This window comes from Lepus europaeus, chromosome 13 (assembly GCF_033115175.1).
Source record: "Lepus europaeus isolate LE1 chromosome 13, mLepTim1.pri, whole genome shotgun sequence".
In the NCBI taxonomy this organism is placed as follows: domain Eukaryota; kingdom Metazoa; phylum Chordata; class Mammalia; order Lagomorpha; family Leporidae; genus Lepus; species Lepus europaeus.
Window position 1 is genome coordinate 59336808 of NC_084839.1, and position 13332 is coordinate 59350139.

Here is a 13332-nt window from a genome sequence, read left to right on the forward strand (position 1 = left end):
CCGCAGCGCGCCTACCGCGGCGGCCACTGGAGGGTGAACCAACGGCAAAAGGAAGACCTTTCTCTCTGTCTCTCTCTCACTGTCCACTCTGCCTGTCAAAAAAAAAAAAAAAAAAAAAAAGACTGAGAAAGACTAAAACAGGTATCTTGGCTGGCTTGTCCATTTATCTATCACTGACTAGGCTATTTTATACACTGTCAAGAGATAACTTATAGAAAATTCAGAGTAATACAAATGATTCTTATACAGAGAAATACAAATTGTGTCCTATGGAATGTAACTGACTATTGTCCAGTGGATAGTCATCAGTTTTGCTACTTTCACACTAGTTTCAGCATTTCTTATTTGGCCATAAATATGCAGTAATTTAAACAGCAATACCATAATATCACGAATTAATGAGCAAAATAAAGTCATAGACATGTTCATTTCAAACTTAGAATCACAATCATACTCCCTTTTAAAATGTATCATTTAAAAAGTCTAAATAGTAAAGTTTAAAATAAGGTGCTGGCACTGTGGCACAGTGGGTTAAAGCTCCAGCCTGTGGCACCAGCATCCCATATGGGTGGCTGGTTCGAGTCCTGGCTGCTCCACTTCCAATCCAGCTACCTGTTGATGTGCCTGGGAAGGCAGCAGAGGATAGCCCAGGTGCTTGGACTCCTGCACCCAGATGGGAGACCTGAAGGAGGCTCATGGCCCCTGGCTTGTGCCTGGCCTAGCCCTAGTCATTGCAGCCATTTGGGGAGTGAACCAGTGGATGGAAGACCTCTCTCTCTGTGTCTCTGTCTCTGTCTCTACCTCTCTCTCAAACTTTGCTTTTCAAATAAATAAAACAAATCTTTTTAAAAAATCTTTAAAAAGATAAGCATAGAGTGGCTACCAATAATTCTACACTACAGCCTTGAAAAATATGGCAAAGGAAAGTTGCCTAGAAGACAACTGCTATCACCAAAAAGATTTGGGATTTGATATTCCTCTGTATTATGTAATATAAATAGCCTAAAAGTGTGTTGTTCTCTGCTGCAAACTTTCTCTCTTCTTCCCTCTCCCCCTTCCTCCCTTTTATATATACATACTATACACTGTGTAGTATATAGTATACATACTGTACTATACTATATATACTATAAAACTTACATATTAAACAGTACATATTTATATAACTATGTACAAAGGACACTACATTCAGCACAAGCATACACACTTATGTGTATATGTATATATAGAGAGCATAAAAAATGAAAACTACCGAAGTATTTAAATGAGTAACTGATGAGGGCAGTTGGTGCAGTGATTAAGATGCCACCTAGGATGGCCGGCGCAGCGGCTCACTATGCTAATCCTCCGCCTGCAGCGCTGGCACCCCAGGGTTCTAGTCCTGGTTGGGACGTCGGATTCTGTCCTGGTTGCTCCTCTTTCAGTCCAGCTCTCTGCTGTGGCCCGGGAGTGCAGTGGAGGATGGCCCAGGTCCTTGGGCCCTGCACCTGCATTAGAGACCAAGAGGAGGCACCTGGCTCCTGGCTTCAGATTAGAGCAGCGCGCCAGCCGTAGCGGCAATTTAGGGAGTGAACCAACAGAAGGAAGACCTTTCTCTCTGTCTCTCTCTCACACTGTTTAACTCTACCTGTCAAAAAATAAAATAAAATGTCACCTAGGAAATCTGCATCCCATATTACAGTGCCTGGTTAGAGTCACAGATGATCCACTTCCAACCCAGGATCCCTAATGCATGTTGACAGGCAACAGATGATAGCTCAACTATTTGGATCCTGTCACCCACATGGGAGACCAGACAGAGTTCTAGGCTCCCGACATCAACCTGGCCCAGCCCTAGCTACTGGGGGCATTTGGAGAGTAAATTAGCAGATGGAAGATCTCTCTTTGTCTCTCAGCCTTTTAAATAAAATGAAAATTAAATATAAAAAACTAATGAGTAATCATTTCTAACACAATAAAAATTTTTAAAAAACTATAAATGCTAGGTTGACTCCGATATTTTAGCTCATCACTTAGTTACTTGTATATTACAATGAGGAATACAATTTGTTAATTGGACATCAAGAATTTATTTTCTCTATAGCGGCACACAATTAAGTAATTTTATCTTTCAATTAGACATAGTATAGAGGACAAACCAAAGTATTTTTCCTACTCTCATTCACGACTTAACACTTTTAATTAGTTAACTTATTTATTTCAAAGACAGAGAGAGGGAGGGAGAGATGGGGTGGGAGTGGGGGAGAGACAGCAATATCTTCCATCTACTAGTTCAGTTCCCAAAAGGCCACAAAGGCAAGGCTGGCCAGGACAAAGCCAGGAGCCTGGAACTCCATTCAGGTTCCCTACTTGAGTGGCAGAGGCCCAAGCACTCAGGCAATCTTACACTGCTTTCCCAATTACATTAGCAGGAAGGTGAATAGGAAGTGGAACAGCCAGGAATCAAAACAGTGCTCATACAGAATGCAACAGTCAAATGCAGCAGATTATCCTGCCGTGCTATATCCCCAACTCCAACATACTTGCGATACCAGATGTGTGGGGGTTAATTCACACACACAAAATCAATCCTCCAGTGTATACCAACTAGGGTGTCCTTGCAATTTAATGAACTTCTGATACTATCTAAAGATAGCATTAGAACTCATAGGTTAAGGGCTTGGTCCCTCAACCACTTTTCACACCAATCACAAGCCCCAGGTTATGACTTAGACTTCTGGAAAACTAGCTATAAATTGGAGTTCTCAGAAGTCTCTGCTCAGGTTCAATTAACTTGCTATAGCAGTTCACAGAACTCAAGGAAACACTTACGTTAACCCACTTAGTATAAAGGATATCACAAAGGATGCAGACAAAAACCCAAACGAAAGGCAGACTGAAACAAGGCATGTGGGAAGCAGTATGGAGCTTCTGTGCCCTCTAGTTGTGCCACCCCCAAGGTATATGCACATGTTCAGCCATCTAGAAGCTCTCTGAACCCTATCCTTTTGTGTTTTTAATGGAGGCTCTATTAGGTAGGTACGATTGATTACATCATTAGCCATTGGTAATCAACTCAACCTTCAGTCCCTTTAAACTCTCTGAAAGCTAAGGGGTGCAGGTCAAAGCTCCCACCTTCTAATCACATGGTTGGTTCCCATGGCAACCAGTCCCCTATCCTGAGGTTATCCAAGGGACCCCAGCCACTAGGCATCTCACAAGCATACAAAAAGACACAAGATCCCCAGTTTTAGGAGCACAGTGCCAAGAATCAGAGGCTGAAAACAAATGCATAATTCTCATTATACCATAACAACACACAAGGGTTAAATACCCATTAGTTAACACCTTTCTCATAGTCATCGTATAATAACAATAATAACAGATTTTCAGGCAGAAGAAAAAACAGGTACTTTTAAAGTATTTGCTATAAATTAATTCTACAATTCAGTTTCAAACATTCTTAAAGTAATTCAAAATAATAGTAACTAAAATGCTTTTTAAAAATCCTTTGTCAATGAGTTCTATTCAGTTTGGTGACTTAATTTATTCTAAATGCATATTTCAAATTTTTATATTTAATCCCACCTAGTAAGTAATTTAAAAGTGATATTTCCTGAAGCTAAAACCCAGACTTTATGTCTCTAGTGTAATCTTGCCTTATAGTAGTTTTAAATTCAGTAAGTCTGTATCCCCTTCCCAAAGTAGTTAAGGCTGGCCTGGACTTGTTGTAAATAGTTGGTTAAGTCAGACAGCTTTTTAAATGTCAACACCCTTAATTCACACAATGTACAAGGAACGTATTGTACTTTAAAATAAAGATGTGCTTCCTCTTGTGAAATTTAAGTTTATCGTTTGGAGAGACTGCTTAAAGAAATGAGATATTTTTGTGTTTTCTGGAAAAGACCCTTCCTTTATCCCATATCAAGCATGAGCCAGAGATAAAATGTTTTATGTATGAAAGAAAAAGTAACACATCAGTAAAAGATGCAAATCTACAAATCTAATAATCATGTAAGTCTAGGAGATTCTCAAAAATTGTTCTGCACTTTTAATATCTGAAAACAATAATTTTATGTTAAATACATATTTTGCAAGCTCTCTAGAATATCCTCTCTAAAATTTTAAACAAATATACTTGATATGAGAAATAACATCTTATCCAAATATCAAATATTATACTGAGTATTTGAACAGCAAACACAAATAGTCCTAATCCCAATCATAGACTATGCCATTAAATGTTAATGTATTTAAATTTTTTAATTATACACAGAATCAATAAAATATTGTAATTTTAAAAATTAGCTATTAATATTTAATTCATATTAAATAACAAAGAACACATAAACAAGTGATACTCAATGCAGAAAATTTTCAAAGGCAAATCGTACATTGGAAAAAAGTCTAGTTCTGGTTTCTGGAAAATGTTAACTGTAAAGAATCTACAATCTACACAGATATTCATAGATGTATTTTGAAGGAAAATACTAAATAATGACATTACAGTAACAGAAAAGCAAAAATAAACATACTGTGCTATATTTATTACCTCTTAATAAAGTGAAGTTATTTAAGTACATTTAACTAACAATCATGGCTTCACGATCATTTTTGTGAGTGATACCAAAATTACCTAAAGGGCTGGTCTTCAGACTGGTAGTTAAGATGCCAGTTAATATGCCATGTGCCACATCAGAGTACCTGAGTTCGATGCCTGGCTCCAGCTCCTGACTCGTTTCCTGCCAATGAAGATCCTGGAAGGCAGTAGCAGCTGATGGCTCAAGTAGTTGGGTCCCTGCCACCCATGTGGGAGATATGTACTGAGTTCATGGCTCCTGGCTTTGGCACAGCTCTGTCCTAACCAGTACAGGCACTGGGGAAGTAAAGCAGCAGTTGGGAGGGGTGTGTGTGTGTGTGTGTGTGTGTTTCCCTCTCTCTGCTTCTCAAAATACAGAATTTTTAAAATAACAAATTATGAAATCTTTTCCAAGTTTTATAGCAATTTTAAGCATTATACTTTTAAATAAATATCACAGTACTAATAGTCTGAAAGTAACTCAGGAAGTATACCCCCTAGTTTATATAGGGCAGTGTTTTGGCAGGATGAAAATAGGATGCAGATACATGTTACCAACCATACTAATAACCACTTAGGAAGATTTCCCTCTCCATCAACCCTTCTACGAGGGAGCCACAGAGTACTCCATGAAAATAAATAATATATGTATTCTATGTATTCTGAACATTGTGACTCCTCTCCCACTGTGCTCCATATATATATACCTGGGCTGGGGATGGGTACCTGACATAATCTGGAAGTTGGTAAGCAAAATACAAGAGACCTGGTAGGGGAAACTGTCCAAACAATAACAGTGATAATTCTTAGGCCAACTTAACTTTGTCTTCCTAAGAAACTCAAATAGGAGCAAGAAGAAAAGAAGAAAGATTTTAAAATAACTTTAATTATTGACAAAACACTAAAATCAGAATTGCAAACTTCTGAAGCTAGAAACCAGAAGCTAGTTAATGGCCCAAAACTACAAACTTTCTGAGGTTCTAGAATGGCCTATCAATTCTATTCTCCATGAGGCTCACGTAATTGCTATTTGTGGCATTAGAGTCATGGCACACGAAGTTAAGGTGAAACTGGCATCCCCTACTGGTGCCAGTTCAAGTCGCAGCTGCTCTGCTTCTGACCCAGCTTTCTGCTGATGTGTCTGGGAAAGTAGTGGAGGATACCCCAAGTACTTTGGTCTCTGTTACTCTTGTAGGGGACCTGGATGGAGTTCAAGGCTCCTGGCTTTGGTCTGGTCCAGCCCCAGCCATTGAGGCCATTTGGGGAGTAAACCAGTTGATGGACAATCTCTCTCTGTCTCTCTCTCTAATTCTACCTTTCAAATAAATAAATATTTTTAAAAATAAATAAAATTGTCCTATTTGTTCCTGTACAGGAGAGGGAAGGGAAGAACTGGAATCTCACAATGTAACCTTTCCTGAGTTCCCCAGATGTCTTGCCAAGTGGCTGGGTATGTGTGTTTTCTTATCTGTATATCCTTACAATACAGCTTCCTATTGCAAAATATCTGAGGTGGCTTCTGGTCCTAAAAACCAAGAGTGCTAAATAAAAGATCTTCGATTGATTTTTAGCTCATTTCCTCTCATTGTCATGCCAAATTGGAAAAAAAAAAAAGGCTATTAACATCCAATTAAAGAAAAATAAACTATTAATGTACTAGTGTAATATACTGAATTAGAATCAGTGAATCCATATGGATTAGAGAAAGAATACAAGATGAGAAGGGAAAACCTGAACTTAAAACAGAATGTATTTAATAAATACTGAAGGAATAACAAACTTTGAAAATCACTTCAGAACCAAGGTAATAATTCATTCTGGCAAAAATCAATGAATGCTAAAACTATAGATAAAACAGGATATAAATGGATTTCAAGATATGTCCTCACTGATCACTTATTAATTACAGATGAGAAATTGTAATTTCACAGTAAAGAAGTGACGTGAACAATACCTAATCAAATGAATAACGTCACAAATAAGACAAACTGATGTAATGCCCTGACAAGGCCACATCACTTATGTAGTCTCCCTGCTAAAAATACAAAACCTTAATTCAATCAAAAGAATATCAAACAAACCCACACTGAAGGATATTCTATAAAACATCCAGCCTGTATCTCAATGCCATGAAAGACAAAGAGGCCTGATAAACTGATCCAAATTAAAAGGTGACTAAAGAGATAGGACATCTGAATTCAGTATATGATCTTATATTGGGAGAAAATGTTATAGAATATTATTGGAATAACTGGTAAAATATAAACATGAGACTATAAGTAAATTAATCAATGTTAAATATTCCAAATTTTATAACTATAAGGGTTATATAAAAGAATGTCTTTGTTCTTGGAAAATATTATGCCCTGAAGAATACAAGGGTATAAAAAAGCATGCCTGCTACTTACAGAAAAAAATGTGTAGTGGAGGAGGGTGTGATGATAGGTACACATGTGATAATGTAATTTTGAATAGATGTTAACAATTGATAAATTTGGGGCCAGTGTTGAGGCATAGTGGGTTAGCCTGACACTAGCAACACCAGCATCCCATATCAGAGTTTAAGTTCCCACTGTTCCATTTCAGATCCAGCTTCCTGCTATAGTACCTGGAAATGCAACAGAAGATGGTCCAAGTAGCTGGGCCCTGGCAGTATGTGTGGGAGACCAGGATGGAGTTCCTGGCTCCTAGCTTCTGCCTGGCCCAGACTCGCCTATTGTAGGCATTCAGGGAATGAACCAGAGATAGACAATATCTCTCTTTGTCAGTTCTGCCTTTCCAATAAACAAATAAATGTATCTCTAGAGAAAGGAAAAAAAACTGGTAAATCTGACTGGGGAAGTCTTACAAATTCTTTTTACTATTCTTCTAACACTTCATTAAAAAAATTTTTAATAGCTTTGCATATATAAAGAGCTCCTGTTTACCAAAAAGTAGGAATTAACAGAGTAGTAGGCATATTGAATCTGTGTTAAAGAAGAGAAGATAGAGCACAGGAAGGAGTAACCAGGAGGTGCCAGCAAACAATTCGAGTTGAGGATACAGAATTCAAAAACTGGAGAAGACAATGCTAGAGTTCTCCACAGAGGCAAATGTCACAGAAAACTCCCAAGAAATTCAGAGGGTTCCCCTAGAAAATTCAGCTAAGTGCTGACAACACAAGTGTACAAGAAAATCAGAGTGCCAGGAAGAGAACAACCAGAAATTATTTCAGCAGTCAGTATTCCTATGGGGTCAGGGATAGTGCCTGTTCCCACCTGCCCAACAGAAAAACTTTGCAATTCAGAGTTACTGGGTAGAGTATATAAAAAAGTCTTGGCTCAGAGGTGGGGAATTATTAGCCCCAGATTGAGTACTTTCTCATATCCTGCCTAACAAACCTCAAAAGCAAGTTATGAAAGATTCAAGCTATTTTTGAATAATTTTACTGCATCTCACAATAAAGCTCAAAATTATTTATAGAAAGATGAAAATATCCAGCCCTCAGAGATTTAATAATCACAATGCCTGCTACATAAAATAATTATCAGGTAGGGTGGGCATTTGCCATAGTGGTTAAGACACTACTTGGGAACCCAAGGTCCCATATCACAGTGCCTGTGTTCGAGTCCTGGCTCCACTCCCAATTTCAGCCTCCTGTTTTATAGGCACTGGGAGTTAACAGGTAATGGCTCAAGTACCTAGGGCCCTGCCACCTATGTGTAAAGACCTGAAATCACATCCAGGTTTCTGGCTTCAGCCTGGCCCAGACTTAGCTGTTGCAGGCATTTGAGGAGTTAACCAGCAGATTTGAGATCTCTCTGTCCCTATCTCTCTCTTGTCTCTCTGCCTTACAAATATATATATATATAAATTTAAAAATAAAATTATCAGATATCCAAAAAAGCATAAAAATATGACCCTAATTATGTGGAGAAAAATCAATCAAAACAAAACTAGAACTGAAAGAGACCTTATAATTAAGAGACTGGAATGTTAAGTCATTAGAACTGTATTCTTTGTTAAAAAATGTAATAGACTTGAAAGATACAAAAAAAATTTATTTATATATTTGCACTTGGGCTGTCTTTTGCTACTTCCCCAGGTACATTAATACCTGGAAATGGATAGGAAAATAGAGCAGGCAGGACATGAACCAGCGTCTACATGGGATGCCGGTATCGCAGGCAGTGGATTAACCCACTGGGACACAACACCAACTCCTCAAATCAAACTTCTACACATAAAAATTACATAATGTATTAGACATTGTAAACCAAACAATTAGTAGCTTTGAAAACATGATATAGAAATTTATTTGACAGGCAGAGTTTACAGACAGTGAGAGAAAGAGACAGAGAGAAAGGTCTTCCTTCCGTTGGTTTTCTCTCCTAATGGCCACAATGGCCAGAGCTATGCGGATCTGAAGCCAGGAGCTTCTTCCTGGTCTCCCATGTGGGTGCGGGGGCCCATGAACTTGGGCCATCCTCCACTGCCATCCCAGGCCACAGCAGAGAGCTAGACTGGAAGAGGAGCAACTGGGACTAGAACCCGGCAACTATATGGGATGCCGGTGCTGCAGGAAGAGGATTAACCTAGTGCACCACAGTGCCGGCCCTGATACAGAAATTTTTAAAATGGAACCTAGAGGGGCCGGTGCTGTGGTGCAGTGGGTAAAGCTGCTGCCTGCAGTGCCAGCATCCCATATGGGTGCTGGCTGGAGACCAGATCCTCCACTTCCTATCCAGCTCTCTGCAATGGCCTGGGAAAGCAGTAGAAGATGGTCCAAGTCCTTGGGCCCCTGCACCCACATGGGAGACCAGAAAGAAAGCTCCTGGCTTCGGATCGGTGCAGTTTCGGCTATTGTGGCAAATTAGGGAGTGAACCAGTGGATGGAAGACCTCTCTCTCTCTACCTCTCCTTCTCTAACTCTTTCAAATAAATAAATAAATCTTTAAAATAAAATGCAAACAGTTAAAATAAGTCAATGAGCTGAAGGACAGCTTCCGCTGGCTTACCACACACATAATTTGAATCCCCACAACAGTGGCAGGATGCAGGGGCAAACAGAAAATATATTTGAAAAAATAATAGCCAAGATTTTCCTAAATTAGTTTAACACTCTAAAGTCATGGATCCAGGAAGCTCAATTAAAGTCAAGCACAGGAAACATGAAAAGATTACACCAAGGAATATCACGAACAAATTACTGAAAACCAGAGAATGTTAAAAACATCCACAGAAAAAGACACAAAGAAAGATACGGTCGTTAGGATGATAGCAGATTTCTCATTAGAAACAAAGCAAATTAAAAGACAGTATATAGGGTGTTCTCTTGGTGCTGCTGTTTAAGGTGCCTCTTTAGACATAAATCAGAGTACCAGGGTTCAAGTCCTAGCTCTACTTCCTGCTAATGCACACCCTTAAAGGCAGCAGGTGTTGTCTCAAGCAGTTGTGTCCCTGCTACTGCTACTGACATTGGAGACCTAGATTAAGTTCCTAGCTCCCAGCTTTGGCCTGGCCTAGTCCTGGCCATTGTTAGGTATCTGGGGAATGAACCATTAGATGAAGATATGGCCAGCACTGCCGTAGCTCAATAGGCTAATCCTCAGCACACCGGGTTGTAGTCCCAGTTGGGGCGCCAGATTCTGTCCTGGATGCCCCTCTTCCAGGCCAGCTCTGTGGTCCGGGAGTGGAGTGGAGGATGGCCCAAGTGCTTGGGCCCTGCACCCCATGGGAGACCAGGAGAAGCACCTGGCTCCTGGCTTCGGATCAGCACGGTGCGCTGGCCGCAGCGGCCATTGGGGGGTGAACCAACGAAAAAGGAAGACCTTTCTCTCTGTCTCTCTCTCTCACTGTCCACTCTGCCTGTCAAAAAATATATATATATATATATATATCTCTTATTCTCTCCTCCCAACCCAAATCCCTCTGTCTCTCAAACAAAAATAAATATGAAACACTGGGCCAACATCTCTATGGTAACAAAGGAAAAATTATCAACCTACAGTTCTACACTCAGTGAAATTATCTTTGAAAATAAAAGACAAAACAGATACTGAAAGAGTTTTTCACCAGGCAGCCCATACTATAAGACATTTCTTTTAAAAAGACATACATTATTTTTGGCATAAATAAAATCACAGCATACTCCTATTAAAAATATGGATCTAAGGGCAGCATTGTGGCATAGCAGGTAAAGCCACGGCCTGCAGTACCAGTATCTTACATGGATGTTGGTTTGAGTCCCAGATGCTACACTTCTGATCCAGCTCTCTGCTAAGGCACCACCCAAATGGGAGATCTGGAAGAAGCTCCTGAATCCTGGCTTCAGACTGGCCCAACCCCAGTCTTTGTGGCCATCTGGGGAGTGAACCAGAGGATGGAAGATCTCTCTTCTCTGTCTTTTCCATTCAGTCCCCCTCTCTCACCCTCTCTCTAACTCTGCCTTTCAAATAAATCTTTTTTTAAAAAGTATGGATGTATACAAAAAATAGAAGTAATGAAAATATGAGTGAAGATTTAAAATATTGCTTTCTCATTGTTTAAATTTCTCTAAAAGATAACTGGCTGTTTAAACAAAAATATTAATGCAGTTTAGGACTCACAAATTATGTAAAACATATGAAAAACATAGCAAAATGGTAGTAAGGGAGAGAAAATGAAAGTAAATTAATGGAAGGCTCCTAAGATTTCCTTATTTATTTACTTATTTATTTGGAAAGGTAAAGTGACAGAGACAAGCAAAGAGACAGACATATGCCATCCAGTGGTTCACTCTCCAGCTGGCCAAAATAGCCAGGGCTGGTCCACACAGAGGACAGGGGTAGGGGACCTTTTTACTGCCAAGGACCATGTGAATATTTACAACATCATTCACGGGCCATACAAAATTATCAACTGAAAAATGAGCCTATTATAGATTTATTGAATTTAAGAGTCTTGCCTGTAGTTGCCTTGGCAGGGCCAGGCCAATCCCCACCTTTGCTTATCTATGGAAGTACAACTGCTACATTAAATGCCCAGCCTTTATGGTTGCTCTGTGTTATAATCCCCATTTTATTAAGACACTAAGGCTTATGGGACCAAGAAATTTCTTCAAGGTCACACGCTAAGGTAGTAGAGTTAAAACCAATGAGTTCTACTTCTCTCATTTAAAAAGTAAATACTCAAGGTTAGATAGCTCCTGTTCCAGGGAACATGTAATTATCAAAAATAAATCCTGACAGATGTTTTCTCTACTTTTATGTAAAGTTAAAAGAGGAGGTGATAGCAAATGACTCCACTCAAGTCTACCTTTTGACCACTCACTGAAATATGATTCCATTAAGATCACACAACTAAAACTTTGGTCCTGTTAAAATATCCTACTCTTCATCATTCTGGAAAATTCTACTCAAATATTTTATAGCTGTGCTTGCTTCACTTGCATATATACGTGTATCTGAAAAAGTGTGGAAAAATGAAATTAAGAGATAAGTATATTCAGGGGCCGGCATCATGGCGCAACAGTTTAAATAGCTACCTACAATGCAGGCATCCGATAAGAGCATCAGTTGAGTTCAGGCTGCTCCGCTTTCATTCACTGCTAATGCACCTGGAAAAGCAGTGAAGATGGACCAAGTAATTGGGCTCCTGCCATCCTTATGGGAGACCCACATGGAGTCCCAGGCTCTAGCTTTGGCCTGGCTCAGCCCTAGCCATTGCAACCATTTGGGGAATGAATCAGCAGATGGTAGCTCTCTCTCTGTCTTGTGTTCTGTCTCTGTAACTCTGCCTTTCAAATAAATAAACCTTTAAAAAAAAAAGTATATTTTCGTGCAAAAAAATTTGAAATACATGCATATTGGAATGATACAGAGAAGATTAGCACGGGCCTGTGCAAGGATGACATGCAAACTTGTAAGGCATTCCCTATAATAAGTGTACAAATAGCAGTTAAGTATGATGAGATGTGTATAAATTTTGTCTATGTAAAATAAGTAGTAATATAGTGGTTTTTTTAAGTAGTAATATAGTGGTTATCACTGTTGCTATAATTTTAAATTAAAAGCATTCTTATAATTACCAAGTCTAAATTTGGAAATCCTATGTTTAAAACTCAGTGAAGTGAATGTAATAATCATTTTGGGAATACTACATATTTTAGAAATTACTTGAGAATACTTTCAAAAACATTCTGCAAGTCATCTAAACCAAATAATTCCCAAAATTTTCAGAATGATTCTTGTATTTTAAAAAAGAGAATAAAATTAAAATTTATTTTTAGCTGTATCAATTATTTAGCCCTGCAGTCTTTGATTTTAGAAATATAATGATGCAGTCTCTATTTCACAAGTCTTAATCTTGCCTTTTTAAATGAGCCTATTTTTAACTACACTCCATGATCTAAGATGGCTACTTATTAATTACAAAGATATTATGCAAAACATGTATTTTTAAAATGTAGCTGTTTAAGACCAACAGTAAAAGAATCTTTTATATTACTTTACTTCTTTCAATGAAAGGGAATTGGACTGTAACAACACTGCTAGACAAAAGATCTTGAAAGTCTAATTGTATCTCATTTAAAAAAATTAAAATGGGGCCTAGTGTTGTGGTATAGCAGGTTGAGCTGTCACTTGGGACACTTGTATCTCTGTCAGAGTGCCCAGGTTCTAACTCCACCTCCACTTCCAATCCAGGGAGACAGCAAATGTTGGCTCAAGTATTCATGTCTCTGTCATCCACATGGGAGACTTGGAAGGAATTCTTGGCTCCAGGCTTTGGCCTAGCCTAGCCTAGGCCAGGGAACC

The 13332-nt window shown here is 38.9% G+C and overlaps 1 protein-coding gene and 1 non-coding gene across 3 annotated transcripts in view; one reads left to right on the forward strand and one right to left on the reverse strand.

The window, feature by feature from the left end:
- Positions 1-13332, reverse strand: part of WDPCP (WD repeat containing planar cell polarity effector) — a 654855-nt gene that overhangs the window by 373478 nt on the left and 268045 nt on the right. The window lies entirely within an intron of this gene.
- On the forward strand, positions 12357-12459 carry LOC133773072 (U6 spliceosomal RNA). The gene has a single exon (XR_009867860.1). It is a non-coding gene; the product is annotated as a U6 spliceosomal RNA (small nuclear RNA).